Source organism: Bubalus bubalis, chromosome 3 (assembly GCF_019923935.1).
Source record: "Bubalus bubalis isolate 160015118507 breed Murrah chromosome 3, NDDB_SH_1, whole genome shotgun sequence".
NCBI classification, from domain to species: Eukaryota; Metazoa; Chordata; class Mammalia; order Artiodactyla; family Bovidae; genus Bubalus; species Bubalus bubalis.
Genome location: NC_059159.1, coordinates 126,032,180 through 126,059,885, shown reverse-complemented (window position 1 = coordinate 126,059,885; position 27,706 = coordinate 126,032,180). Strand labels below are relative to the sequence as shown.

The following is a 27,706-nucleotide window of genomic DNA, read 5'->3' as shown; positions in this document are numbered from 1 at the left end:
TCCCATTCACCATCACAACAAATAGAATAAAATGCCTAGCAATAAACCTAAGGAGGCAGAAGACCTGTACTCAGAATAAAACTATGAGATAGTAATGAAAGAAATCAAAGGTGACACATTCTATGATGCACGGAACAGCCCTCCAAGGTTAAGAATTATTGGTCCAGAACACCAATAGTGTCATTGTTGAGAAACCCTGACTTAGGGGGGGAACTCAAATAAGTACACAGGGATATGTATTCAAGAATATTCAATGCAGCATTGTATAAAAAGTTAAAAATTAGAAGCAGAGCACATCCATAGAGGACTACCTAACTCATACTCCCTGCATGCACTAGAATACCACAGCACCACTAAAAGGTAAATAAATCTGTGTTCATTGGTATGGAAATACATAGTGCTAAGTATCTGGTTTCAGAATCACATGCCTAATATGATAATATTTTGTGTTCATTCCCTGGTAGCTCAGCTGGTAAAGAATCTACCTGCAATGCAGGAGACCTGGGTTCGATTCCTGGGTTGGGAAGATCCTCTGGAGAAAGGATGGGATATCCACTCTAGTATTCTTGAGCTTCCCTGGTGGCTCAGCTGGTAAAGAATCCGCCTGTAATGCGTGAGGCCAGGGATCAATCCCTGGGTTGGGAAGATCTCCCGGAGAAGGGAAAGGCTACCCATTCCAGTATTCTGACCTGGAGAATTCAATGGACTGTATAGTCCCATGGGGTCACAAAGAGTCGGACTTTCACCACAACTGAGCGACTTTCACTTTTATATGTATAGAAAAGGTCTGAGTGCTTTTAACCACCATATCTTTTATTTGACAGTGGTTTTCTCTAAGTGGAAACATGATGTGTGTGTGTGCGCACGTGTGTGCTCAGTCGCTTAGTCGTGTCCAACTCTTTGCAACCTCATGAACTGTAGCCCACCAGGCTCCCTTGTCCATGGAATTTTCCAGGCAAGAATACTGGAAACATGATGGGTGATTGTAATTGTTTATTTTAGCTTATCAGTGTTTTCTATTTTTCTTTCAACAACATGGCTAATGGAGACCTTGTAATGTAGTGTAGTAATGTAGTGTTTAGGACCAAGGACTTTAGAATCAGACACCAAAAGGCCTGGCTTGGTCCTTTCCCTGAAATATGAAGACCCAAATGATCTAGTACCAGGGAGCCTACAGTCTACATGCCAACAAGCTGCTGGGACTGCCCCCCAGAATGCTTCATCCCAATCCCCATAAAGTCACCTCATGACATGATGTCACCTTATCCCTTTTCTTTTCCTGAAGGTCATCCAACAGCAACAATTTTTGTTGAACTGGGGACAAAACTTTAAATTACTTGGAAGAACTATCCAAAGCAGTCAAAATAGAGCAGGAGAATGAACAGGGGAGACTATGAGGAGGTGAGAAGCTGCAGACCTCCAAGAAAGCCAGTGAACATAATTCTGAAAATGAGGGACACCCCCTGACATGCAAAACTGGAGTAGCTTGTTTATTGCAGTAGGAAGGTAGGTGTTATCAGCTAGCATGAGGATGCTTTCCAGATGTAGTTTGGTTTTAAGAAGGCAGGATGTGGAGCTAAGTGAGGGATCACCCAAGCTAGTGGTATTTGCAGTCTTCCCCAAGAAGCTGTGAAGACGGAACCTGTATGTCAAAAATAAAATAAAAATCAGCGTCTTATCTCCACTAGCTTGGGAGCAATGCAATGCAGGAGACCCAGTTTTGATTCCTGGGTCAGGAAGATCCCCTGAAGAAAGAAATGGCAACCCACTCCAGTATTCTTGCCTGGAAAATCCCATGGACAGAGGAGCCTGGCTGGTTACAGTCCATGGAGTCACAAAAGTCAGACATGACTGAGCAACTAAACCATCACCACCAATAAAAGTTAAACAAACTTCTGTGTAATACCTTGTATCATTTTTTAAAAAATCATTATGCTCGGGACATAGTGGTGAAGCAATCAAACATGCTCTGCATCTTTGCAGAGTTTACAGTCTGCTCAGGGAGCCACAAGTTGGTCAAATAATTCCACAAATTGCAAATGTGACATGGTGAGTAAGAGCTTGGACTTTGGAGGTAGACAAACCCAGGATCTAGGCCTTGCTTGCCCATTTAACCTCTCAGAGAGTCATTGCTCACCTGCCAAATGCACAGGTATAATAGCCCTACCTCACAGGGCTGTTGTAATGCGTGCGAGACACTTAGCACGGTGCCCAGCATACAGTGGGTGCTCACTAGATGTTTTGTTTGCTATTACTGTTAGTACAACTGACAGTAGCAGCAACAAGAGCAGTAAAAGCACAATGAAGGGAAGACTAAATTTGTAAGGACTTAAAATGGAATGGGGCCGGAGAGGTCTCATTTAGATGGTGGGTCGTGAAAGTGTCTTTGGGGAAAAGCTAAAGGGGACAAAAAGAACATTCATCTCCAGGAATTTACCAAAACCTTGGGAATGTTTCAGATTCTCCTGGTCCATGGTACCGGTGTTCTAGCAAAGCTTAGGGGCTAGGAGACCCCCACCAACATGACATATGAACCATATGATAAAGCAGAGGCCCCTCACCCACCACATCCTGCCTCTCAGTCAGCAGGTGCAAGCAGCCTGGCAGGAGCTAATGAAATGTTTACTGAAAAGATTAGCTTGTCAGTGGAGCCGGACAGATGGCTATTGATCCTTTGCTCATCCATCATTCCAATCCCATCTGAGAGTAGGTATGGAAGCAATTCTCTCTGACCCAGAACTCAGGGTAAGACTCAGGCCCCAGGTACAGGGCAACAGGAAGCATGTGCAACATGAGAAGGTCTCTTGGATCTGTGATGTGATCGGGGTGATCTCTGAGTCACTGGAAGACCACTGTTCTGCTTCCTTGGATTATTGAGCTCTGGGATCATGGAAAAGGTATGGTGAGTCTCCTGTAGGAGTTTACATCCTGCCATAATTATATTTTGACCTCAGACTCTGTGAGACTCAATTATTCTCATCTGTGAAATGGAGGCAGTAATGCCTACCTCATGGAAGTGTTTTCATGTCTTAAATCAGGAAACAGATATCAAAGTTCTAAGATTGTTGCAGGGATGTTTGATTTTTAAGAAGAGAAAATTGAGGCCGAGATGAGAACACTTGTCCTAGTCCATAGATTTTTCCAGTGTGTGGTCTTGGAGAATCTGGCATTGTTCTAAAGAGCTTGACCCTTGACGTGGGGGCAGTACTGAGCCACTGAAGGGTGCAACTGGATAAAATATAGGTTTAGCAAGATCACTCTGGTAGTAGGGAGGTGAGACTGGAATTTGTCACAGCTCAAGTAATGGGAGTAGGGGTACAGAGGCCCCTTGGAGATTGAATATATAGGGTTTGATGATTAATTGATTGACTGGACAGGAGAGGTGGGGGAAGGGGTGACTCCCATGTGCATGGTGGCACTTTCAATGACACAGGAAGCCCTCAGGGAGAAGCAGACAAAGGAAAGATAATGAGCTCAGTTTGAACATGGTGAGTGTGAGATGCTTCTAAAAGTCCCAAGTGAGATGTCTGCCAGGTGGCTGGAGATGATCCTGATCCTCAGGAGTCAGATCTGGGTGCAGTATAATCTGAGACTCACTGCCGTCATCAGCAGCACCACCTCCACCAGCAGCAGCAGCAACGTCATCACTGAGTTGGCAGTGGGAGCCGCCCGACTGGATGGGGCTGAGCGTGGAGAATGTCTGATGAAGGGACAGATGGAACAAGACACCTGGAGGATGAAAGGTGGTTCCATGGGAGCCAAGGACCATGAGTTTCAGGAAGGAGGAAGGGAGTCATCAGCAGTTGAAAATTCTAAAAAATGGGGTCACATTTTAAAAAAAGAAACTAAAAGCACATCTCCTAATTTGATACAAGGAGCTAACTTTGAATTTAGGGAAGAGAATTTCCATAGGGCAATTGAGAGTGAGTAGGAGGTTGAGAATATACAATGAATGTAACCAGTGCAACAGGGAAGACGAGGAGGGAAGGAGGAAGGGAGGCTGGAGGAGGGTGCAGGGGAAGCAGGGCTGTTGTAGGATGGGAGTCACTTCAGAGTCTTCCAGTGTGGCAGAAGAATCCTGGAGAGAGTGAGATGGTCAAGACCAAGAGGCAAGAGAGGAGCAAGGTCCCAGAGGAGGCACAGACTGGGAGCCCAGGTGGGGAATGCGGGACACCTCTTCAACTACAGGGCAGCCCTGCAGGAGGCAGGCTGAGCCCAGCAGGAAGGAAGGGAATGAAGCAGAATCCCCTCCCCGACAGTGCCCACTTTCTTGAGGAGGGAGGTGCAGTTATCTGATAAGAACAGGGAGGGACGGGTGAGGTGCTTGAGGAAAGTCAGGAAAGTGTGTAACAGTCGCTGTGGAGAATGGAAGAGAGAGGTGACCTCAGGCACCGCCAGGCCAGGAGGAGGCCCAGCTGGGATGGAGATCGCGTGCGTGTGCAGGAAGAGAAGAGCTGGGTTTGCATGAAGCCAAGGATTCAAATGGACAGGGCATGGGAACAGAAGTGAAAGAGAAGTGTCTGCCAGGACCCTCGGATTACCGGTCTGGAGGATTGTGGGTGCCATTCAGCCCAGCTGCATACCTGGGGAGGGGCCAGGGAGTGAGCCTTGAAGGGCGTTTGTTTTACAGCAGGCTGCCCTGAGATACTGTGCCTGCTGCCCAACTTCGTCACCCCCCACTTAACTTTTTGCCCTGTGTCAACCAGCATGAAAGTTAACAAACTTGCCTGTCTGGCACCTGGGGACCAGAGAGGATGCGGCCCGCAGTGCACAGGGTGGCACAGAGAGGTCCCTGTGAGGGGGCACTGGCTGCTGTCTGAACGTGTGACCCTGGGCAGTCCTCTTCTCCTTTTTTCTCTGCCTCAGTTTCCCCATCTAGACAACAAGAAGATTGTTTTCAGGAACCTGTAAGGACCCAGTCAATGTGGACACACTTATGAGTGTGTTTTTTATAATCCGAGGTACTGGAGGCAAGGGAGTGGGGAGACCAGAATGGAGCTCAGAAACACAAACCCATGTTAACAGCGAACCAGTCAAACAAGATCTGAATGTGCTGCGTTTCCTGTTAATTAATGGCTTCTTTTGAGGTTATTAAGTTAGACTGGGTAGGTGTGTGGCCTTTCTTTCTACTGCCCTTCCAATTAACAGGCACTTTGCTTGGTAAATGTTAATTTAGAGTAATTGGGCGTGCAGATGAGGGAGTGCAGGGAGGTGGGGGGAACAATGCTCCCTCTACTGTAGGTTAATTGCTAGTAAGTGTTGCTCCTGCAGCCCTGGTCCCCAGTGATTAACGACCTGGGAGTCCAGGCTGAAATCCCTGAGGGTCCACAGAGGCTTAACCCCTCACGACCGAGATGAGAGCAGAGAAAAATCCTAGCAGGTCTTTCTGGGTTTGTAAACAAGGCCTGTGCCGTGCTTCTCACCTGTGAGAAATTGACCCTCAGATCTTTTGCCACTGGTCTGTTCTGAAAGTCAGCTCTCTATAAAGATGTGTTGGCAAATTGCAGCAATGAGAATGGACCTAACGATTATCATACTACATGAAGTAAATCGGACAAAGAGAAATGTGTGATATCACTTGCATACGGAATCTACAAAAATGAACTTAAAAGCAGAAGTAGTTTCACAGACATAGAAAACAAACTTATGGTTACCAAAGGTGAAAGGAGGGGTTATTAGCTATAATCACCCTGCTGTACATTAGGTCCCCAAAACTTGTCAATCATAATGGAAGGTTATAGCCTTTGACCAGTATTTCCCCCACAGCCCAGCCCCTGGTAACAACCATTCTATTGTGTTTCCATTGATTTGGCTTTTTAAGATTACATTTGCATGATGTATATATGAAGTACATATCATACAGAACTTGTCTTTTTCTGCCTGCCTTATTTCACTTAGCATAATGCCCTCAGGCTTCATTCAAGCTGTTGCAAACAGCAACAGGATTTTCTTCTGTTCTCATGGTTGAGTAATACTCCCATTGTATTAGTGTGTGTGTGTACATGAATAGCTTGAAAGGGCAAAAAGATAGGATACTGAAAGATGAGCTCCCCAGGCAGGTAGGTGCTCAATATGCTATTGGAGATCAGTGGAGAAATAACTCCAGAAAGAAGTAAGGGATGGAGCCAAAGCAAAAACAACACCCAGTTGTGGATGTGACTGGTGATGGAAGTCAAGTCCAGTGCTGTAAAGAGCAATATTGCATAGGAACCTGGAATGTTAGGTCCATGAATCGAGGCAAACTGGAAGAGTCCAACAGGAGATGGCAAGAGTGAACACTGACATTTTAGGAATCAGTGAACTAAAATGGACTGGAATGGGTGAATTTAACTCAGATGACCATTATATCTACCACTGTGGGCAAGAATCCCTTTGAAGAAATGGAGTAGCCACTATAGTAAACAAAAGAGTCCAAAATGCAGTACTTGGATGCAATCTCAAAAATGACAGAATGATCTCTGTTCGTTTCCAAGGCAAACCACTCAGTATCACAGAAATCCAAGTCTATGTCCCAACCAGTAATGCTGAAGAAGCTTAAGTTGAATGGTTCTATGAAGACCTACAAGACCTTCTAGAACTAACATCCATAAAAGATGTCTTTTTCATTATAGGGGACTAGAATACAAAAGAATGAAGTCAAGAGATACCTGGAGTAACAGGCAAATTTTGCCTTGGAGTACCAAATGAAGCAGGTCAAAGGCTGAGTTTTGCCAAGAGAACACACTGGTCATAGCAAACACCCTCTTCCAACAACATAAGAGAAGACTCTACACATGGACATCACCAGATGATCAGTACAGAAAATCAGACTGATTATATTCTTTGCAGCCAAAGATGGAGAAGCTCTATACAGTCAGCAAAGACAAGTCCGGGAGCTGACTCTGTCTCAGATCATGAACTCCTTATTGCAAAATTCAGACTTAAATTGAAGAAAGTAGGGAAAACCACTAGACCATTCAGGTGTGACCTAAATAAAATTCCTTACGATTATACAGTGGAACTGACAAATAGATTCAATGAGTTAGATCTGATAGAGTGCCTGAAGAACTATGGATGGAGGTTCGTGACATTGTACAGGAGGCAGTGATCAAGACCATCCCCAAGAAAAAGAAATGCAAAAAGGTAAAATGGTTGTCTGAGGAAGCCTTACAAATAGCTGAAAAAAGAAAAGAAGTGAAAGGCAAAGGAGAAAAGGAAAGATATACCCATTTGAATGCAGAGTTCCAAAGAATAGCAAGGAGAGATAAGAAAGCCTTCCTCAGTGATCAATGCAAAGAAATAGAAGAAAATAATATAATGAGAAAGACTAGAGATCTCTTCAAGATAATTAGAGATACCAAGGGAATATTTCATGCAAAGATGGGCACAATAAAGGACAGAAATGGTAGGGACCAACAGAAGCAGAAGATATTAAGAAGAGGTGGCAAGAATATACAGAACTATACAATAAAGATCTTCATAACCCAGATAACCACGATGGTGTGATCACTCACCTAGAGCCAAACATCCTGGAATGCAAAGTCAAGTGGGCCTTAAGAAGCATCACTATGAACAAAGCTATTGGAAGTGATGGAATTCCAGTTGAGCTATTTCAAATCCTAAAAGATGATGCTGTGAAAGTGCTGCACTCAATATGCCAGCAAATTTGGAAAACTCAGCAGTGGCCACAGGACTCGAAAAGGTCAGTTTTCATTCCAATCCCAAATACAGGCAATGCCAAAGAGTTTTCAAACTACTGCACAATTGCACTCATCTCACACGCTAGCAAAGTAATGCTCAAAATTCTCCAAGCCAGGCTTCAACAGTACATGAACCATGAACTACCAGATATTCAAGCTGGATTTAGAAAAGACAGAGAAACCAGAGATCAAATTGCAAACATCTGTTGGATCATCAAAAAAGCAAGAGAGTTCCAGAAAAACATCTACTTCTGCTTTACAGACTACACCAAAGCCTTTGACTGTGTGGATCAGGACAAACTGTGGAAATTCTGAAAGAGTTGGGAATCCTAGACCACCTGACCTGCCTCCTGAGAAATCTGTATGCAGGTCAAGAAGCAACAGTTAGAACTGGACATGGAACAACAGACTGGTTCCAAATCAGGAAAGGAGTACATCAAGGCTGTATATTGTCACCCTGCTTATTTAACTTCTATGCAGAGTGCATCATGCGAAATGCCAAGCTGGATGAAGCACTAGCTGGAATCAAGATTGCCGGGAGAAATATCAATAACCTCAGATATGCTGGTGATACCACCCTTATGGCAGAAATCGAAGAACTGAAGAGCCTCTTGATGAAAGTGAAAGAAGAGAGTGAAAAAGTTGGCTTAAAACAACATTCAGAAAACTAAGATCATGGCATCTGTTTCCATCACTTCATGGCAAATCAATGGGGAAACAGTGGAAACAGTGCCAGACTTTATTTTTCTGGGCTCCAAAATCACTGTAGATCATGATTGCAGCAATGAAATTAAAAGATGCTTACTCCTTGGAAGGAAAGTTATGACCAACCTAGACAGCATATTGAAAAGCAGAGACATTACTTTGTCAACAAAGGTCTGTCTAGTCAAGGCTATGGTTTTTCCAGTGGTCATGTATGGATGTGAGAGTTAGACTAACTATAAAGAAAGCTGAGCGCCGAAGAATTGATGCTTTTGAACTATGGTGTTGGAGAAGACTCTTGAGAGCCCCTTGGACGGCAAGGAGATCCAACCAGTCCATCCTAAAGGAAATCAGTCCTGAATATTCATTGGAAGGACTGATGCTGAAGCTGAAACTCCAATACTTTGGACACCTCATGCGAAGAGCTGACTCATTTGAAAAGACCCTGATGCTGGGAAAGATTGCGGACAGGAGGAGAAGGGGATGACAGGATGAGATGGTTAGATGGCATCACTGACTCAGTAGACATGAGTTTGAGTGAACTCCAGGAGTTGGTGATGCACAGGGAGGCCTGGCATGCTGCAGTTCATGGGGTTACAAAGAGTCAGACATGACTGATCGAGTGAACTGAACTGAACTGATGTGTGTGGGTGTACATCACATCTTTGTCCATTCTTCCTCTGATGGACACTTGAGTTGTTTGCATATCTTGGCTGTTGTAAATAATGCGGCTATAAACATGGAGTACAAATATCTCTTCACGATCCTGTTTTCATTTCCTTAGGGTATATATCCAGAAGTGAGATTGCTTGATCATATGATAATTCTGTTTTTAATTTTTTGAGGAACCTCCATACTGTTTTCCATAGTAGCTATACTATATGTGAATTCTTTGAGCATTATTTATTCAAAACATAAAATTTTTAAAATAATATTTGTCCCACAAGAATCTCCTAAGCTCCTAAGCACCTCTGTGATGGATTCTGTAAACAGAGAAATAAATCACAAACAGCCTCTGTGCACACACATGCACCTGTGTGTGTGTGTGTGTGTGTGTGTGTGTGTGTAAGACTGACAGACAAACATTGCCAGTTTGGAGACAGGCCTACCCAGAATGGAGGATATGACTTCTGATCTGGGAAGGATCCATTTCTTGTAAAGCCAGTTTATTGGTTCTGAACTCTTCTGCCTGTTGCTTGCCTGTAAAACACTTTATCTCTCCTTCAAATCTAAATGATAGCTTTGCCAAGTATTTTTGCTTGTAGGCCTTTTCCTTTCAGTACTTGAATTACATTGTGCCTCTCCCTTCTGGCCTGCAAAGTTTTTTGCTGAAAAGTCTGCTACAGTCTTTGGGGAGTTCCCTTGTTCATAACTGGTTGCTTTCCCCTTATTGCTTTTATATTCTTTTTTGTCGTTTTAATTACAGTGTGTCTTGGTGTGGTCCTCTTTCAGTTGATCTTGATCTGTGTGCTTCCTGGACTTGGATGTCTGTTTCCTTTCCCAGGTTAGGGAAGTTTTCAGCTGTTATCACTTCAAGTAAGTTTTTTCCTTCTTTCTCTCTGTCTCTCTTCTACTTCTGAGACCACTATCATGTGAATTTTATTATTCTTGATGCTGTCTTGTAGGTCTCTTAAACTATCCTCATTTTTGAAAATACTTTTTTCTGTTCAACTTAAGTGATTTCCATTGACTCTGTCTTCTAGTTCACTAATCCCTTCATCTGTATGATCTAATCTACTGTTGATTCCCTCTGGTGTATTTTTTCCTTTCAGTTGTTGTGTTCTTCAGCTCTATTTGGCTATTTTTTATGAGCTGGGCAGAATTCAGACAGGCAGCAGCAGTAAGGAAAATTAGGAAGACACAAATTTGACAGTTCCATGGGAACCAAGGCCACACAGGAAGCAGCCCCCTGTTGATCACCTCTCTGCTCTGAGACGGACCCCGTCTACCCCCCATACCCTTTCCAACACACACACCTTTTCCCTTTCCCCACCAACCCAGGTGGATTCCTGACTTCTGCCATCTTTTTAGAAAAGGATAGAAAGTTGAGAGGAGAGGCTTTCCAGTCTCCAGTACTTTCCCTCATAAGGTCAATTCAGGGCACTGGAATCCAGCATGGGGACACGGCAGTGGGGGGAGAGGACGTGGGCAGAGAGCAGAAAGACCACTCAAGGAGCATCCAACAATGTGCTTCATTGCTCAGCAGTGGCACCGGCATTGACAGCTTCCACAGGCAGCACCAGGGTTGGGATAATGGGTGGGACCCCTGGGCAGCTACTGGAGCACCAAACCCAGTCATGCAAAAGCTCCAGAAGGGTACAAGTTGGGGAAAAAGGGAATTTACTGGATGGAACTCCTCACAAGGAGATTATTCTGTGTGGTTGCAGCATTTCAATAAATCTTGCTTTTTAGGGGGAAAGAAGTAAGGAGTCCTCTGAAGAACATGCTTGCAAGAAACCATCATGGAATGGAGTGAGTTGAGCTTTTCTTTTGTTGGGGGTGGTGGTGTGTGTGTGCATGTTTAGAAGCAGAGCTCTAATTGTCAGCACAGAAGAGGAAAAATTGAGCTGAGGGCTGTCACTAGCAATCCTCCTCCTCTAACAAAGCTTGGCCTCTTCTTTCAATAACAGCTCTTTGGTACAGCACCATTTAAGTAAAAATGGAAAGGGGGCTACTTGTATGTATGTACGTGCACGTGTATATGTATAAACTCATGCATGTGTGTATTAGTCTACACATGAAATATCCCTGGAAGAGTTCAGCAATGTGTTCATGTTGGCTGGAGAAGATCTAGAAGGTCAACACGCATTCATTATGAGTTTGAGAAAGAACCAAGAAAAGGGCAAATAGCAGAATCAAAAACATAATAGAAAATTTTTCTGAGCTAGGGGATAACATAAATCGTCAGATTGAAAGAGCCCACCAGGTACCAAGCAGATAAATATTGATATCCATACCTAGACTCTCGTAGAAATTTCAGAACCCTAAGAACAATGATAAAGTCTTAAAAGCTTCCAGATAGGGAAACAGACATCAGTCTCAAAGGAATAAAAATCTAACATCAGATTTCCCATCAGAAACACTTTTAAACCGTGTCTTTAAAATTCCAAGGGAATATGAATTTGAGCCTAAAATCAGTGGGGAGAAAGTACTTTGAGCTCTGCAGAGAAAGCTTATAACAGATGTACTGCTGCTGCTGCTGCTGCTAAGTCACTTCAGTCGTGTCCAACTCTGTGTGACCCCATAGACGGCAGCCCACCAGGCTCCCCCATCCCTGGGATTCTCCAGGCAAGAACACTGGAGTGGGTTGCCATTGCCTTCTCCAATGCATGAAAGTGAAAAGTGAAAGTGAAGCCACTCAGTTGTTCCAACTCTTCGCGACCCCATGGACTGCAGCCCACCAGGCTCCTCTGTGCATGGGATTTTCCAGGCAAGAGTACTGGAGTGGGATGCCATTGCCTTCTCCAACAGATGTACTAATGTTTACTAATTACCCAGGGAGGTACTTGAACAGAGCAAAAGGGGTAGAAGAATGAGATTTCAAGAAACGTGAGATTCAAACAAACTAATAAAAACCAGTGATAACTGAGTAAAAGTAAGGAAAATAAAAGTGAAATTAAAACACAGCTTTGAACATTGACAATTGTATGATAAGCGTTAAGTACCTGTGATTCTCTTTCCTTCTCTATAGATCTGATCACATTTTGTTCTGCAGTGATTAATATTTATATAACCACAATATGGTAAATGCTATTTTTATTGAGTATTCAGAAGTTCAAGCCTAGAAGACTTGACTATAGTTCCAGAACAGAATGTAAATGTTACAAACAGTGAAAGTGTGAAAGAATGAAGATCGTATGTATTGATGTGGAGGAACCCGTGATGTAAAGAAGCAAGTTGTAGAATAATATGAATAATATGACCCTACACACATATATGTAATGTTATTAATATATATTATATGCATAGAAAAACACCTGGAAAACTTTCATTCACTTTTATTTTCTACATTGCTGTGTCTTTTGAATTTTTACAACCATGTCTAACTGTTGTAATTAAAACATTTTAAATAGAATACTAGTTTGAAGACTTACTTATTAGCCTATCCAAAGGACTTAGGGTTTTTAGGAAGGTCCTGAACAAAAAGACTGACTGAGTAAAAAGAACTACATTTTGTGGAACCCACAATCTAAAGCTAGACAGAAACCTCAGCTGTTCAGAATCTTAGAAAAACAAAACAGAAGAAACACCCCAGGCCCAAAACCGATAAAAGAGCAACACTGCCATCTACTGACGACTTTTGGAGAATAAGTTGCCTTGAAAGGCTTGTTTTATAAATATAAAACAAACAAAAATCCTTGTGAGATCTGCATAGACCCCAAATCTGGTTTATCTTCTCCAGGAGCATGAATTAGTAGCAGTATAAGTAAGAAATCAGGATCATACAGAGAGACGCTTGGGAAGGCATGGACAGCAGTTTTCCGAAGTGGAGTTCATTCACCCGAGTGAATATCTGACACAAGGGACTTGGGCTCAACTTCTGACACAGCTCTTCTGGGGCAAAGGCTTGATGTGTGTGACCAATGAAAAGGAGTGACAGTGTACCAGAAAGACCTTTTAAGAAACACTACTTCCTTAAAATAACTTCTGTTGTCCCGTGAAATAGGAGATGCACACCTGCTCACTGCAAATTGGTGCCCAGAGAGGCAGGACCTCTGTCCTGCAAAGTGGGAACAGAGTGTCTGCATGCTGGGAGAAATTAGAGCACACGGTCTTGGCAGGCAAGCAGGCGTCCAACAAATACTTATCAGCGTTCTATTATATGCCACATACTATGCAAGTCCCCTCACTCCCTGAGTCACAGAGCCTGACTTACAGGAGGACTTTGATGCATAGCCAAAGCATCAAAGCGTCTAAGAGAAATCAAACTATATCTGGGGAGCCATCCTGCCAAACCCAATCCAACCTGTATTTATCACGCTTACCCACGCCTTAAAAATCCAGGCTCTATAGTCTAATGAACCAAATTCCTGTTCCTTTTGGGGTTGAAAATATTAACACCCCCAATAAGATCAAAGCAGATTGCATTCACTTATTGGTTTAAGAAAGAAACAAGGTAAAAACGTATATTAGAATCACAAAATATTAGAGCTGGAAAGGTTTTCAAAATCATCTGGTTCGCTAAACTCATAAGCCTGACTGGGATTGGGAATGCTGTAAATAAGAATTCTGGTTGCTTTTTAATTTGGAAGGGCAATACAAGAAAAGAAATGGAAGATGACTGATAGGTACAGTTTGTTTTATATGGTCCAGGCTCAGTAAATATTTATTTATATTATAAATAAATACTAATATTTATTGAGCATGTAAAAATATTCTTCACTTTAAATAATTTAAAATTTAAAACCAAACTTCCATCTTACTAACAGTGCTGGATTCTAAGGAGAGCCCACTTTGTTTTGTTTTGTTTTAATGACATCAAGTAAGAGAAAAAGAGAAAGTAATAAAAGGGTAATAAAAGTAGTTGATGGAATTGGTGAACAGAATAGCAAGAGAGAAGCCATCTGGAGATGGGTGGGGTGGTGAATAAGGAAAATAAGAAAGGTCTTCTCTAAGAACACCTGAGAGGTCCTGGTGGGGGGGTCGGGAATGCTTTTTTAAAAAGCTGGCACACTCTTCATCTGGGGACTGCCCAGGATGAAGGACTTTGCTTTTATAATATTAATATCCAGCTTATTGGGTGGATTCCATCAGATCAATTATATTCTTTTAGGATTCCCTTAACTAGATGATCATTCATTCAACAAATTCTTCTTGGGGTTTGCTCTGCTCTGGGCTATGCAAGAGGTTCATGGAAATGAACGAGACACGGTCCTCATTCTTGAGGTATTCCTATCTAGTTGGCAGAGATATGCCTTGGAACCACTCAAGGACACAGAATTTATACAAGAGCTTAGAGGGCAGCATGTGTACGTATGACAGCTTCATAAACAGTGTGGTGGGAACATAAAGAAGACCCTCCTAGAAAGGGTACTGTGCTTCTGACGGGACACATCAAACTTAGGACAGGCTCCTTGAGAAGACGGTTCCAGCAGAGTTGAAAGTGAAAAGGGAAAGTGTTAGTCACTCAGTGTCCAGTCTTGGTGACCCCATGGACTGTAGCCCGCCAGGCTCCTCTGTACATGGATTTCTCCAGGCAAGAAGGCTGAAGTGGGTATCCATTCCCTTCTAAAGGGGATCTTCCCAACCCGGGGATCAAACCCGGGTCTCCTGAATTGCAGGCAGATTGTTTGCCATCTGAGTCACCAGGGAGTTAGCATCCAAATAGTCCTGCAGTCTATTTTGTTAGTTCTCATGTGAGGTACTTGGAAAAGTGTGAACACCATCTTCTTGCTTCAATGTGAAGAGGGAGAGAGTCCTAAATATCCCCAAAGAGGTTAAATCAGTAAAGAGGTGCAGTTAGAAGTTGAACCAAATGATTTGGAAATAATGCCGAGATCAGTGACCTGCTAGCAGGCAGCATGACTGAACGTGGAGGAAATGACATTTGAGCTGGGCGTTGGGGATGATCAATTGGTAAGGCAGAGGAAGGGGCATCTGTGGTCTCAGCAGCCCAGCAGAGCCTGCGCAAAGAGGCAAAAAGCAGGGTGTGCTGGCAAACACAAGGGTGACTCCATAGGACTGGCACATAAAGTATGCTGGGGGGTAAGAATGGCAGGAGAGTTTTTTTTTTTTTTTAATAGATTTGTGCTTAGTCATCTCCCACTCTTTGCAAGCCCATGGACTGTAGCATGCCAGGCTCCTCTGTCCATGGGGATTCTCCAGGCAAGAATACTGGAGTGGGTTGCCATGCCCTCCTCCAAGGGATCTTCCCAAACCAGGGATGGAACTCAGGTCTCCCTCATTGCAGGCGGATTCTTTACCAACTGAGCCACCAGAGAAGCCTCAATAAAAATAGATTTATTGAGGTATAATTTACACAGTATATGTGTATTACCCACTGCTAAGTCACTTCAGTCGTGTCCGACTCTATGCAACCCCATGGACTGCAGCCTACCAGGCTCCTCCATCCATGGGATTTTCCAGGCATACGTGTATAATTAATGAATATTACTGAATTTATAAAATTGAATTTATAAAATTTACTGAATTTATAAAATAGTGAATTCATCACCCAAATCACCCAAATCCAGTTTTAGAACATTCCTATCATTGCAAAAAGTCCTCTGGTGCCCATCTGCAGTCTTTTGGTCATGCTTATTTCACTAGCCATGATGGTGTTGAGGTCCATTCACGTTGCATCATGTACCAGTGGTCCATCCCTTTTGATCACTAAATAGTAACCCACTGAATAAATATAACACTTAAAAAAAAATCAGTATCAGTGGTAGACATTCTGATCGCTTCTGTCTTTGGCTATGATGAACAGTGCTGCTATGAACATTCACCTAGGATTCTTTGTGCGGATGTTTTCATTTTTCTTGAATTAGGGTGCCAGATTTAGCAAGTAAAGGCAGATGACTGAAACTGTGAGTTAAATCCATTTTATCTGCCTTCTCTAATCAAGGTCATTTAAAGACCTGCATGTTTTCCACGTGGCAAGTGAACCAAAAATAAGATGTTTGCCTGAGTTATTTTCGAGGAGCTTGTAGTCAGCTGTGTCCGGTTAAAGCTAAGCCAGTTTAAACCGGATAGACCCATCAGCCTTTCCACTGAGCATGAGCGAGTGTGACGTTTTGACCACGCAGAGGCTCACGTAGTTAGGCCTGCCTGCGCCGAATAGCACTACTGCTCCCGAGCCTCAGCCCCTCGCACCCCCCGCCGCCCCCGCTGTTTCTTCTTTAGTTATACCTCCAGTTTCCCAGCCTCTTGCCTTTGGGAGGACAAATTTGAGATTTATCGTCCGACCTCCTTGCTTGGCTGCCTATGAAATAAGCCCTCTCTTCGCTGCAAGCCTCGGTGTCTCAGGATTTTGGTTTCCTGCGTGTCCGGCAAGATAAGCCAGCCAGGAGGTAAGTCGAAACGGAGCTTTTGCCAGTGGTTTATCGGCCCCTCACGGTACTAAGAGCCTGTGCGTGAGTCCAGGCAGCGGCCTGGTCCATTAGTGCCAGGGACTGTCCTTTGGAATTCCCAGGTGAGATGCCACTGACCTTCGGCGCCTCCGTTTTGTTTAGCAGCGAAAAAATGGTTTTCGGGGGTTGGGTTTGGAAGATGTGTTTGGGGTGAGTAACCTCGTTAAAGAAACGCACCTGTGCACAGGTTTTTTGTGTGATCTTGATTGAACCGTGGGTTGAAGGCTACCTGGTGGGATGTGGGCAGTCAATACAGAAGGCTACAGCTGCTGACTGAGGTACCTGAATTTAAGGCCCAGGACTGTTTTTTGTTTGGGGGGGGTTTGTTTTTGTTTTGCTCTTGTTTGTTCTGCTCATGTTTGTCTATGTTTGTCTAGGTCGGTCTGAGTTAATTGTTAAGAATTGGCTATTAGGGATTGAGCTTCTTGGTGCCCAAGAAGCACCAAGCGGAGAGGACATGTAGAGAGATTTCGTTGCTATAACCACCCGGAAGCAGAGCCCCTTCCTAATGGGAAATGTTGGTTCAGGTCCCTCTCACAGCCCTCTACCCTGCATTCTTCGGAGTTAGGTGACTCTGGGTTATGAATCCGTGGAAGAGAAAGAAAGAGATGGTATTTTTTGTAACACTGTATAACCACAATATCCTTTAGACTCCAGAGCAAAATGGCCTGAAAATGGATCCATAAATTACAATAAAATCTCACAACTTGATTTATTTTGTAAATGGGAAGGAAAACGAGATAAAATATCTTTTATACAGTCTTATGTTATTGTGTCAGAATAAACCTGTGCAAAGACAATGCAAGATTATGGCCCAACAGAAAGAGCAGGAAAAGAAACCTATTATTTCCCTTGATTCTAAAGAAAAGAAGGAGGGCTTGCTATTAATTCTAACACTTGGACGGCTCCTTCCCCAGCCCCACACGCTGGTGCTGCTGCTGCCTCAGGCTCTCCTCAATCCCCCTCTAGTCCCTGCTGGTGTCTGTGGGTAGAGAAATAGGAAATAGGACTGGTCTTCCCCTCTCATACCTGCCAGGGTACTTCATTTGGCCAGGAAGCTTCTCAAACTCAAGTGGGGCAAAATCCCTTAAGGCAAGTCTACAATGAGGGATGTGAATGCTGAAACTGGGCAACTGGTGGGGTTGATCTTGGTCCATTTTCCTTTTCCACCTTCAGATTTATTTAATTGGAAGAACAATATGCCAACATATAGAGATGACCCAAAGAGTTGGACATTTTTTTTCATTAATTTTTTGCAACCTATTACCCATCCTAGGCCGATGTTCAAAATTTGTTAACCACCCTCCTCACTTCAGAACGCAGAAGGTGCGGATAAAGCCTGGGAGGAGGCAGATGGGCTTCATTCAGAAGCCCCTGGTAACTAGATACAGGCTGCTACAAGCACAGCTGAACCCACAGTGGGTCCTGTTTGGGATGTGATGCTGGGGACAGGCCCAAACTTGGACATTATCGAGGCTGCGTTGTTGCATGGTTGTGAAGACGGGGCCAAAACAAAGACACCTTAATAAAGCACAGGAGGGAATACAGAAACCAAATGAGGATCATTCAGAATTTCTAGTAAGCCTATAGGCATACACAGATGCAGTCCCTGAGGCGTGAGAGAATTTGAAGATGGTTAATATGACTTTTATTGGTAAGAACATCCCTGACAGGAAAGTGCAAAAGGTGGAAGGGGCTTTAGGAATGCATATATCTCAACTTGTTGAATTTACCTTCAAAAATTTTAACAGCAGGGACCAGGTTCCCCTCTACACATCCTTTCCAACATTTGCTATTTGCAGACATTTTGATGATAGCCATTCTGACAAATGCATGGGCTATCTTTCCATTTATTTGAATCATCCTCAGTTTTCTCTGTCAATGTTTTATAATTTTCATAGTATGCATCTTTCACCCCTTTAGTTTATTTCTGTTTTTTTTAATGCAATTTTAAACAGGATTGTTTTACTTTCTCCTATTATTAGTGTATAGATATGCAACAGATTTCTGTATATTAACCATATATCCTGAAACCTGGCCGAATTCATTTATCCTAATAGTTTTGGTAGAGACTTTAAGGATCTTTATGTAAAGTATTATATCATCTGCAAACTAGTGACAGTTTTACCTCTTCCTTTCCTGTCTGGGTCTGGTTTTTGTTTTTTTCTCACCTGATTGCTATGCTAGGACTTCCAGTACTATGTTAAATAGAAGTAGTGAGCCGTGTTTGGGATGTGAGTGAGTCCTGTTTGAGAGGAAGGTGGGAGAAAGGGTTCAGGATGGGGGAATACATGTATACCTACGACCAGTTCATGTTGATATATGGCAAAAAGGCATCACAATATTGTAGGCAAATAAAATAAATTTATCTTAAATAAATTAATTTTTTTATTGTAATTGCACACACACACAAAAGAAGTAGTGAGTGGACATCCTTTCCTGTTCCTGAATTTAGCAGGAAGGCTTTTACTTTTCACTGTTGAGTATTATATTGATGTGGATTTGTCATTAACTGATTATTATGGTGATGTCCCCTCTATACCCACTTTGAGAATTTTTATCATGAATGGATGTTGAATTTTGTCAAATGCTTTTTCTGCATCTATTGAGATGATCATATGATTTTTATCCTTTTCTTTATGTGGTATAAAATTGATCTTTTTGTTTTTATGATTGTTGAACCATCCTTGTGACCCTGAAATAAATCCAACTTGATCGTGGTGAACGATTCTTTTTATGTATTGTTGAAGTCAATTTGCTAATATTTTGAGGATTTTTTGCATCTATATTCATCAAGGATACTGGCCTGTAAGTTTTTTTTGTACTCTGTTTGGTTTGGGTATCAGGATAAAAGTGTCCTTATATAATGATTTTGGGAGTATTCTCTCCTCCTCAGTTTTTTTTTTTAAATAGTTTGAGAAGGATAGATGTCACACGCTAGTAAAGTAATGCTCAAAATTCTCCAAGCCAGGCTTCAGCAATATGTGAACCGTGAATTTCCAGATGTTTAAGCTGGTTTTAGAAAAGGCAGAGGAACCAGAGATCAAATTGCCAATATCCGCTGGATCATGGGAAAAGCAAGAGAGTTCCAGAAAAACATCTATTTCTGCTTTATTGACTATGCCAAAGCCTTTGACTGTGTGGATCACAATAAACTGGAAAATTCTGAAAGAGATGGGAATACCAGGCCACCTGACCTGCCTCTTGAGAAACCTGTATGCAGGTCAGGAAGCAACAGTTCGAACTGGACATGGATCAACAGACTGCTTCCAGATAGGAAAAGGAGTACGTCAAGGCTATATACTGTCACCCTGCTTATTTAACTTATATGCAGAGTGCATCATGAGAAACACTGGGCTGGAAGTAGCACAAGCTGGAATCAAAATTGCTGGGAGAAATATCAATAATCTCAGATATGCAGATGACACTACCCTTATGGCAGTAAGTGAAGAGGAACTGAAAAGCCTCTTGATGAAAGTGAAAGAGGAGAGTGAAAAAGTTGGCTTAAAGCTCAACATTCAGAAAACGAAGATCATGGCATCTGGTTCCATCACTTCATGGGAAATAGATGGGGAAACAGTGGAAACAGTGTCGGACTTTATTTTTGGGGGCTCCAAAATCACTGCAGATGGTGATTGCAGCCATGAAATTAAAAGACACTTACTCCTTGGAAGGAAAGTTATGACCAACCTAGATAGCATATTCAATAGCAGAGACATTACTTTGCCAACAAAAGTCCATCTAGTCAAGGCTATGGTTTTTCCTGTGGTCATGTATGGATGTGAGAGTTGGACTGTGAAGAAGGCTGAGCGCAGAAGAATTGCTGCTTTTGAACTGTGGTGTTGGAGAACGCTCTTGAGAGTCCCCTGGACTGCAAGGAGATCCAACCAGTCCATTCTAAAGGAGATTAGTCCTGGATGTTCTTTGGAAGGACTGATGCTAAAGCTGAAACTCCAGTACTTTGGCCACCTCATGCGAAGAGTTGACTCACTGGAAAAGACCCTGATGCGGGGAGGGATTGGGGGCAGGAGGAGAAGGGGACGACAGAGCATGAGATGGCTGGATGGCATCACCGACTCGATGGACATGAGTTTTAGTAAACTCCGGGAGTTGGTGATGGGCAGGGAGGCCTAGCATGCTGTGATTCATGGGGTCGCGAAGAGTCGGACACAACTGAGCAACTGAACTGAAGTTCTCCATATGTTTGGTAGAATTCCCCAGTGAAGCAGTCCAGTCTGGACTTTTGTTTGTAGGGAGTTTTGCATTGTTTTATTATTATTATTATTATGGATTCTGTTTCACTTCCAGTGATTTTTAGTCTGTTCAGTAATTAGTCAAATTATCTGTTTCTTCTTGGCTCAGTCTTGGCAGGCTGTGTGTTTCTAGAAATTTGTCCATTTCTTCTAGGTTGTCTATATTGTCTTTGTTGGCATATAACTGTAAATATCATAATATTTACTTAATGATTTTTTAAAATTTCTATGGCATTGATATTTCTCCTCTTTATTATTTCATGTGAATCTTCTCTCCTCTTAGTCTGGCAAAAGGTTTATCAGTTTTGTTTCTTTTAAAAAAATCTTTAGCTCTTGAAACTGGTTCTTAGTTTCATCTTCTCTATTTTTTTTATCTCATTTTCTCTCTTCTGTTGACTTTGGCTTTTGTTCCATTTCTAGTTCTTTTAGGTGGAAAGTTAGGTTGTTTGAGAATTTTCTTTTTTCTTGAGAAAGAGGGAAGTATGAACTTCCCTCTCAGAATTGCGTTTGCTGCATCCCATAGATTTTGAAAAGCTGTGTTTTCATTTTCGTCTTAAGGTATTTTCTGATTTCCTTTCTGATTTTATTGTTGACCCATTGGGGTTTTTCTTAGCAGCATGTTGCTTACTCTCCACATGTTTGTTCTTATCTTGTCTTTCAGTTGATTTCTAGTTTATTGCCATTGTGATTGGAAAAGATGATATAATTACTACCCTCTTAAATTTGTTGAGGTCTGTTTTGTGACCTTATGTATGATTGATCCTGGAGAATGTTTCATGCACTCTTAAAAATATGTTTTCTTTTTTTTAGATATGGTATCCTGTAGATATCAATTAAGTCCAACCGGTCTATTATGCCATTTAGGATCTCTGTTGCCTTATTGCTTTTTATCTGGATGATCTGTCCATTGATGTCAGTGAGATGTTAAGGTCTCCTACTATTACTGTATTCATTTCTCCCTTTATGTCTGTTAGCATTTGTTTTACATGTTTAGGTTCTCTTGTATTGATTGCATGTATATTAGCAAGTTTAATATCCTCCTCTTGTATTAATCCCTTTATCATTATATAATGCCCTTTTTCTTTTCTGTAGCCTTTGTTTTCAAGTCTGTTTGGACTGATATGAATATTGTTATCTCAGCTTTCTTACTGTTTCCATTTGTCTGGATATCTTTTTCCATTGTCTCACTTTTAACCTGTGTATATCTTCCACCCTGAATTGAGTCTCTTGCAGACAGCATATTGATGGATCTTTTCTTTAATCCAATCCTGTTTTTTGATTGAGCATTTAGTCCATTGGCACTTAAATTATAGGGATATACTTATTGCCATTTTATTTCTTGTTTTCCAGTTGTCCTGTTGTTCTTTTTCCCCATTGTGGTTTGATTTTCTTTTGTAATATGTTTGAGTTCTTTTCTTTTTGGCTTTTTTGCATCTCTTGTAGGTTTTAGATTTTGTGGTCAACATGGGATTTGTATATTTTGACCCATAATTATATCTGTCTGCTTCAAACTGATAGTCATTTAAGTTCAAACACATTCTAAAAGATCTACATTTTCTACTTCCCTCCCCAACATTGTCTTCAATGTCATATTTTACGTCTTCACATGTACCCCTTTACTGTTTATTGTAGTTATAGTTGCTTTTTGAATTTTTTTGTTTGTTTTGCAATCAGTGTACTAGCTATTTAAGTGATCTTTAATCCCTACTATATATTGACCTTTCTTACTTTCCTTAAAAGGAAAGGGATTTTTCCTTTTCTAAAGGCTTTTGCTTTTCCATTTAGAGAATTTCCTTCAGGATTTCTTTTAGGGTATGTTTCAGTTCAGTTCAGTCGCTCAGTCATGTCTGACTCTTTGTGACCCCATGGACTGCAGCACGCCAGGCTTCCCTGTCCATCACCAACTCCCAAAGCTTACTCAAACCCATGTCCATAGAGTCAGTGATGCTATCTCATCCTCTGTTGTCCCTTTCTCTTCCCACCTTCAATCTTTCCCAGCATCAGGGTCTTTTCAAATGAGTCAGTTCTTCATATCAGGTGGCCAAAGTATTGGAGCTTCAGCTTCAGCATCAGTCCTTCCAGTGAATATTCAGGACTGATTGCCTTTAGGATGGACTGGTTGGATCTCCTTGCAGGACAAGGGATTCTCAAGAGTCTTCTCCAACACCACAGTTCAAAAGCATCAATTCTTTGGCACTCACCTTTCTTTATAGTCCAACTCTCACATCCATACATGAAAAACCATAGCCTTGACTAGATGGACATTTGTTGGCAAAGTAATGTCTCTGCTTTTTAATATGCTGTCTAGGTTGGTTGTAGTTTATCTTCCAAGAAGCAAGCATCTTTTAATTTCATGGCTGTAGTCACCATCTGCAGTGATTTTGGAGCCCCCCAAAATAAAGTCTCACTGTTTCCATTGTCTCCCCATCTATTTGCAATGAAGTGATGGAACCAAATGCCATGATCTTAGTTTTCTGAATGTTGAGCTTTAAGCCAACTTTTTCACTCTCCTCTTTCACTTTTCATCAAGAGGCTCTTTAGTTCTTCTTCACTTTCTGCCATAAGGGCAGTGTCATCTGCATATCTGAGGTTATTGATATTTCTCCTGGCAATCTTGATTCCAGCTTGTGCTTCATCCAGCCTGGCATTTCACATGATGTACTCTGCATAGAAGTTAAATAAGCAGGGTGATAATTGGAACCAATCTGTTGCTTCTTGACCTGCATACAGATTTCTCAGGAGGCAGGTCAGATGGTCTGGTTTTCCCATCTCTTTAAGGATTTTCCACAGTTTATTGTGATTCACACAGTCACAGGCTTTGGCATAGTCAATAAAGCAGAAGTAGATGTTTTTCTGGAACTCTCTTGCTTTTTCATTGATCCAACGGATATTGGTAATTTGATCTCTGGTTCCTCTACCTTTTTTAAGTCCAGCTTGAACATCTGGAAGTTCATGCTTCACATACTGTTGAAGCCTATCTTGGAGAATTTTGAGCATTACTTGCTAGTGTGTGAGATGAGTGCAGTTGTGTGGTAGTTTGAATGTTCTTTGGCATTGCCTTTCTTTGGGATTAGAATGAAAACTGACCTTTTCCAATCCTGTGGCCACTGCTGAGTTTTCCAAATTTGCTGGCATATTGAGTGCAGCAGTTTCACAGCATCATCTTTCAGGATTTGAAATAGCTCAACTGGAAGTCCATTATCTTCACTAGCTTTGTTCATAGTGATGCTTCCTAATGCCTGCTTGACTTTGCATTCCAGGATGTTTGGCTCTAGGTGAGTGATCACACCATCGTGGTTATCTGGATCATGAAGATCTTTTTTGTACAGTTCTTCTGTGTATTTTTGCCACCTCTTCTTAATAGCTTCTGCTTCTGTTAAGTCCATACCATTTCTGTCCTTTATTGTGCCCATCTTTGCATGAAATATTCCCTTGGTGTATCTAATTTTCTTGAAGAGATCTCTAGTCTTTCCCATTCTGTTGTTTTCCTCTATTTCTTTGCATTGATCATTTACGAAGGCTTTCTTATCTCTCCTTGCTATTTGAACTCTGCATTCAAATGGATATATCTTTACTTTTATCCTTTGCCTTTTGTTTCTATTCTTTTCTTAGCTATTTGTAAGGCCTCCTCAGACAACCATTTTGCCTTTTTGCATTTCTTTTTCTTGGGGATGATCATTGCCTCTTGTATAATGTCATGAACCTCCATCCATAGTTCTTCAGGCACTCTATCAGATCTAATACCTTGAATCTATTTGTCACTTCCACTGTATAATCATAAGGGTTTTGATTTAGGTCATGCCTGAATGGTCTAGTGGTTTTCCCTACTTTGTTTAATTTAAGTCTGAATTTTGCAATGAGAAGTTCATGATCTGTACCACAGTCAGCTCCTGGTCTTGTCTTTGCTGACTGTATAGAGCTTCTCCATCTTGGGCTGCAAAGAATATAATCAGTCTGATTTTCTGTATTGACCATCTGGTGATGTCCACATGTAGAGTCTTCTCTTGTGTTGTTGGAAGAGGGTGTTTGCTATGACCAGTGCGTTCTTTTGGCAAAACTCAGCCTTTACCCTGCTTCATTTTGTACTCCAAGGCCATATTTGCCTGTTACTCCTGGCAACCTAGGATATTCTATCCATATTTGCCTGTAAGAATACTGAAGTCAAGGTATCTCTCGACTTTCTACTTTTGCATTTCAGTCCCCTATGATGAAAAGGACATCTTTTTTGGGTGTTAGTTCTAGAAGGTCTTGGAGGTCTTCATAGAACCATTCAACTTCAGCTTCTTCAGCATTACTGGTCGAGGCATAGACTTGGATTACTGTGATATTGAATGGTTTGCCTTGGAAATAAACAGAGATCATTGTGTTGTTTTTGAGATTGCATCCAAGTACTGCATTTCAGATTCTCTTGTTTACTATGATGGATACTGCATTTCTTCAAAGGGATTCTTGCCCACAGTGGTAGATATAATGGTCATCTGAGTTAAATTCACCCATTCTAGTCCATTCCAGTTCATTTTAGATTCCAAAAATGTCGATGTTCACTCTTGTCATCTCCTGTTTGACCCCTTCCAATTTGCCTCCATTCATGGACCTAACATTCCAGCTTACTATGCAATATTGCTCTTTACAGCCTCAGACTTGACTTCCATCACCAGTCACATCCACAACTGGGTGTTGTTTTTGCTTTGGCTCCGTCTCTTCATTCTTTCTGGAGTTATTTCTCCACTGATCTCCAGTAGCATATTGGGTACCTACCGACCTGGGGAGTTCATCTTTCAGTGTCCTATCTTTCTGCATTTTCATACTCTTCATGGGGTTCTCAAGGCAAGAATACTGAAGTGGTTTGCCGTTTCCTTCTCCAGTGGACCATGTTTTGTCAGAACTCTCTACCATGACCTGGCCATCTTGGGTGGCCCTGCATGGTATGGCTCATAGTTTCATTGAGTTAGACAAGGCTGTGGTCCATGTGATCAGTTTTGTTAGTTTTCTGTGATTGTGGTTTTCGTTTTGTCTGCCCTCTGATGGAGAAGGAGAAGAGGCTTATGGAACCTTCCTTATGGGAGAGACTGACTGAGGGGGAAACTGGGTCTTGTTCTGATGGGTGGCTCAGTAAATCTTTAATCCAATTTTCTGTTGATGGTTGGGGCTGTGTTCCCTCCCTGTTGTTTGACCTGAGGCCAAACTATGGTGGAGGTAATGACGATAATGGCGACCTCCTTCAAAAGGTACCATTCATGCACTGCTGCACCCAGTGCCCCGACCCTGCAGCAGGCCACCACTGATCCACACCACCACCGGAGACTCCTGGACACTAACAGACAAGTCGGAGTCAGTTTCTTGTGGGGTCACCGCTCCTTTCTCCTGGGTCCTGGTGCACACAAGGTTTTGTTTGTGCCCACCACGAGTCTGTTTCCCCAGTCCTATTGCTGAATTCTTTTGTTTTTTGCTTGTCTGATAAATTCTTTGTCTTTCCGTCTAGTCTAAATGATGATACTGCTGGATAGAATATCCTAGGTTGCAGGTTTTTCCTTTTCAGGAGTTTAAGTGTATCATACCATCCCCTTCTGGCCTGTAAATTTCTACAGAGAAATCAGCTGATAGCCTTATGGAGGTTCCCTTGTAATTAACCCTCTGTTTATCCCTTGCTGCCTTTAGAATCCTCTCTTTAACTTTTGCCATTTTAATTATGATATATCTTGATGTGGACCTGTTTGGGTTCATCTTATTTGTTACCTTCTGTGCTGCTTATACCTGCATATCTGTTTCCTTCTTTAGGTTTGGGAAGTTTTTCAGTCAAATTTTCTTCAAATAGTTTTTTATCCCCTTCTCTCTCTCTCTCCTTCTGGAACTCCTGTTAAGCATATGTTGGCACATTTTATATTAACCCATAAATCTCATTTGTTGCTTTCTTTTTGTTTGTTTGTTTTATCTTCAGTTATAATTGGGTGATTTTCCTTTATTCTTTCTTCCTAAAAATGCCTTGTGCATTCTTCTGTGCCATTGAGTCAGCTCCGTATTGCTTCTAGAGTGCTTTATGTCAGAAACTGAATAACCTATTTTTGATTAGGTTGTCTTTGTAGTTTCTAGTTTCTCATTAAAATGACCTGTGTTTTTATAAATATTCTTAATTCAGTTAGCATTTTTATTACTAATTTTTTTATACTCAGGTGTCTGGTAGGTTGATTATTCCTGTTTTCTAGGGTTTTCCCTTGCTTTTTCTATTGGGAGTAGTTTCTCTGCCTTTTCATTCTATTTTCTCTGTGTCTGTGAATTTAGGTGACACATTTATTGTGGTCTAAGTGTTTTTGTGTGGGAATATCCCTATGTAGACAGCATGTGTCTAGTGTCAGCGGTGTGAAGTCTTGATTCGATGTGGATACCAGTCACATCTTTCCTGGCCAGGATCTGCTGGCCGCTGTCACTTTGAGAGAGAGTGTGACTAGTGTTGGAGGAGCTAAATCCTGCGCAGGATGTGAGGTGGGACTTCTCTGCTCAATGTCTCCTGCAGCCCTGCCAGGGGTATGGGTCAGCTCCCAAGTTTCTGGAATAGAAACTCTGAGGGTCAAACTAAGGTAGGATCTGTTCCCTCTAAGTGTTTTCCCTTCTCCCCACACTGGGGCTTTTGGTCCAAAGGAAGGGAACGTGAACTCAGTGACATTTGTGTGCTTACAGAGGTTGGAAGTGCTGCCTGGGTAGGTATTTTAGACTCTGCTCAGTTGTAGCTCAAAGTCATGTCTTTTGCACTTTGTGGTTTTCCCAGATTTAGTGCAAGGTCGTGTCGTGGAGTGAGCAGAGCCAGAACATTCACTAGGCTGGGACCAGGGCTTGGGGCGTTGTGGCTGCAACAAAGTGGCTTGCACTGCTGCTGGGGGTCAGCACTGCTTTCCTGGGGCTGTTTGAGTAAGTGACAACAATGGCCACCACCTCCCCTCCTGGACCACCTCCCAGGCCACCTCTGTGTCACTAGATAAAGTATTTTCCCAGGACCTGGTCACCC

The 27,706-nt window shown here is 42.1% G+C and overlaps 1 protein-coding gene across 4 annotated transcripts in view; it reads left to right on the top strand.

Moving 5' to 3' along the window:
• ALG2 (ALG2 alpha-1,3/1,6-mannosyltransferase) overlaps positions 1–27,706 on the top strand; it is a 107,089-nt gene that overhangs the window by 34,065 nt on the left and 45,318 nt on the right. For 3 of the 4 annotated variants that reach the window (XR_006550007.2, XR_006550008.2, XR_003108240.3), the window contains exon 4: positions 10,794–10,853. The gene's annotated coding sequence lies outside the window, so the exon portion shown is untranslated. Of the gene's footprint in view, positions 1–10,793; positions 10,854–27,706 lie in introns of those variants that run through there. The other variant, XR_003108235.3, reaches the window with a different exon arrangement.